Here is a 2,500-nt window from a genome sequence, read left to right as displayed (position 1 = left end):
ATTCTTTATATTGCCCATTAAAAGTGCTTTGACTGATGCCTGGACTGTGAAGGCTGCTTCTTTCTTCCATGGGAGAAAAAAACAAACAAACAAACACAAAGAAAGTATATTAATTTACCTCGGTCTGCATTGTTGTAACACTACAAAAATACAGCCTCCAATGTGCTGCTATGATCCAGCTCTTCTGACTCATCCTGGTAACACGACATACAAACCTGTCCACAGCTCTTAAATAAATCACAGAAGATGCCGTTTCCTAATTACAGTGGGATTGAGGAAGGGTCGGTAGGACCATCTGGTTGTAGTTAAACTTCAACAGGCAGGGAGGTTCTGCAAAAACTTCTGAAGATTTACGGGTGTGTTGGAATTGTCATTCTGATATTAATGAACTCAAAATAAAACGTGAATTCAACTACTCACACGTGTTGATAAAGCATGATTTCCAATTCATACCTATAAATTAACCTTGCTAACATCAACAGTTCAAACTCATCCTGACCTTTCGTTCAAGGTCTTGAAATTTGAAAAAGCAAAGGACGGCAAACGAATTTTGAAGTTTTGATGATTTAAATTCGGGGCCTTGCACATTCACAGTTGATTTGCTGCTGTTGGTGACCCGGGGCTACAACGGGGCGGCTCCAAGCTCTGAGCGTGCCTGGCAGTCTCCAGGGCAATCAAATGACAAACCTAAACGAAGAGCTCCAATTGCCCAAGCCCTCCATTCACACACACACAGGACCTAGAACCACCACAAAGTAAATGTGAAGCTGCAGGCTCTAAATTTCGTATACATGCCCTACAGGATTTTCCTTTTATCATTTCAGGGCTCCAAACAAGGTCCTGTGATGTAAAATGGGGATAAACCAGTGAATTTTGATATCGTCTGGTGCAAAACTGATTCTACGAGTTGAAACTTCTTATATTGTCTTAGAAGCAGAGATATTTTCCCAATGACTCTGCTGTATTGTGGACTGCAACACTGAACTTCCCAAGGGACCTCACTCAGGTGCCCCGGGAAGCATTTTCACAGAACAACTCCGTACTCAGCCACAAAACAGGATGACACTAAACCAGGTTATTTTGAAGAATGCAGTCATGGATTTCTTTCTTAAGAATTGTCGACCAACAGCACTCCCACAATGACGGATATTGTCACGACGGGGTTATGTCAAAGCAGGCATTCTGGTGCTCCTCCTCCAGGCAGGCTGGTGGCAGAGGACCCGGGTGTGAAAAGGGGAGGTATGCCAGGGTGCACTGCCTCTCCTGCAGTTTTTGCTGCTTCAAGCATAATTGCTTTTTCTCCATAATTCCACTTAGAATTACACTGATGAGGTGTTTTTACCGTTTCATTTTTCAACATGGCCCTAAATAACCACTCCCAAATGACTCTGGATCAAGAAATCTGCACCCTCAGTTGCTTTGTGAAGATTGTGTTACCAAAGATAACCTGCCCTAGAAAATTAATATATTTTAATTTTGAAATATGTAATGCAAATGTGCTCTATTATGTGAACAAAGTAAATTATAAGATCTTCAGTTGTCTGTGTGAAGTATGAATAGCAATTTCTTTAGATTTCTATAAGTTTCTTTGTAAATGGGCAAGTTAAAAATAATATTCATTAAATTGCTTAACTGTAATAAAATGAAACTATTTGCTTACTACATACAAATTAAGTCAGTATCAAAGTACTGATTTTCTTTTTTAGTTTGTATTAATTTATTATTGAATTATAAATATCTAATGTATGAAGCTAAACACTTACATAGCACTTTGCAAACACTAATTCACAAATGATGCAACATCTTTTCAAGGCACATATGAAAGCAGCAGCAATTAATTCTTAGAATTTTCTGGCTTCAACCTCAAAGTTACGCTGCTTTTTTTCTTTTCTCTTTTTTCTTTTTCTTAAGGAGCACACATTTAAGCAGTCAGCAAAACAACTGTGAAGACATAAACTGCGATTTCATGAAGTTACTTAGCCTCTTGACTGATAACACTGCCATCGTACACAGTACACTGCTAAATGAACTGCAATTTGAATTCCCGAGATTCAAATTATTTAAACAGACATCCTGGAAGCAAGCACAGAGAAGTCCTATCAGTGACCCCTGATGGTTTTTCAGAGACTAGAGTTTGCTAAATTAATAAGCAGCCCTAAAGTAACCACCTTGTTTGGCGGAAGTCCTTGCAGAAAGACGTAATGGGCCAAGAGAGGAAAAGCCTACGACAGGCAGAGAGAAATTCTGGCTTATTTGGGGTGTGAGAAGCACACGGGGCTGAGGAAACAGCACAGTTGTTCAAAAATACCCTTCTCCAGCACCTCTCAAAGAACGATTTGCTTTTCTGAAGAGCCTAAAGAATATTGCAGGGATTTTAATAAGTTAGTAAGTCTAACAAGTACATATTTTCCTGAACTAGCAGACCAATTATTTTACATAAATCTGCAGTATCAGAAAAATACTACATATGTCTCACAGCCTGCCACGAAAGAGGGTTTTT

At 39.2% G+C, this 2,500-nt stretch overlaps 1 protein-coding gene and 1 long non-coding RNA gene across 7 annotated transcripts in view; one reads left to right on the top strand and one right to left on the bottom strand.

Moving 5' to 3' along the window:
- Positions 1 to 2,500, bottom strand: part of MGMT (O-6-methylguanine-DNA methyltransferase) — a 183,242-nt gene that overhangs the window by 34,730 nt on the left and 146,012 nt on the right. The window lies entirely within an intron of this gene.
- Positions 1,431 to 2,500, top strand: part of LOC308196897 — an 11,951-nt gene continuing 10,881 nt past the window's right edge. The window contains exon 1 of one of the 2 annotated variants that reach the window (XR_013952488.1): positions 1,431 to 2,500. This exon is cut by the window's right edge and continues 2,195 nt beyond it. This is a non-coding gene — a long non-coding RNA (uncharacterized lncRNA). The other variant, XR_013952489.1, reaches the window with a different exon arrangement.

Source organism: Anser brachyrhynchus (assembly GCF_964034855.1).
Source record: "Anser brachyrhynchus genome assembly, chromosome: 6".
In the NCBI taxonomy this organism is placed as follows: Eukaryota; Metazoa; Chordata; class Aves; order Anseriformes; family Anatidae; genus Anser; species Anser brachyrhynchus.
This window is presented reverse-complemented; position numbering and strand designations above follow the sequence as displayed.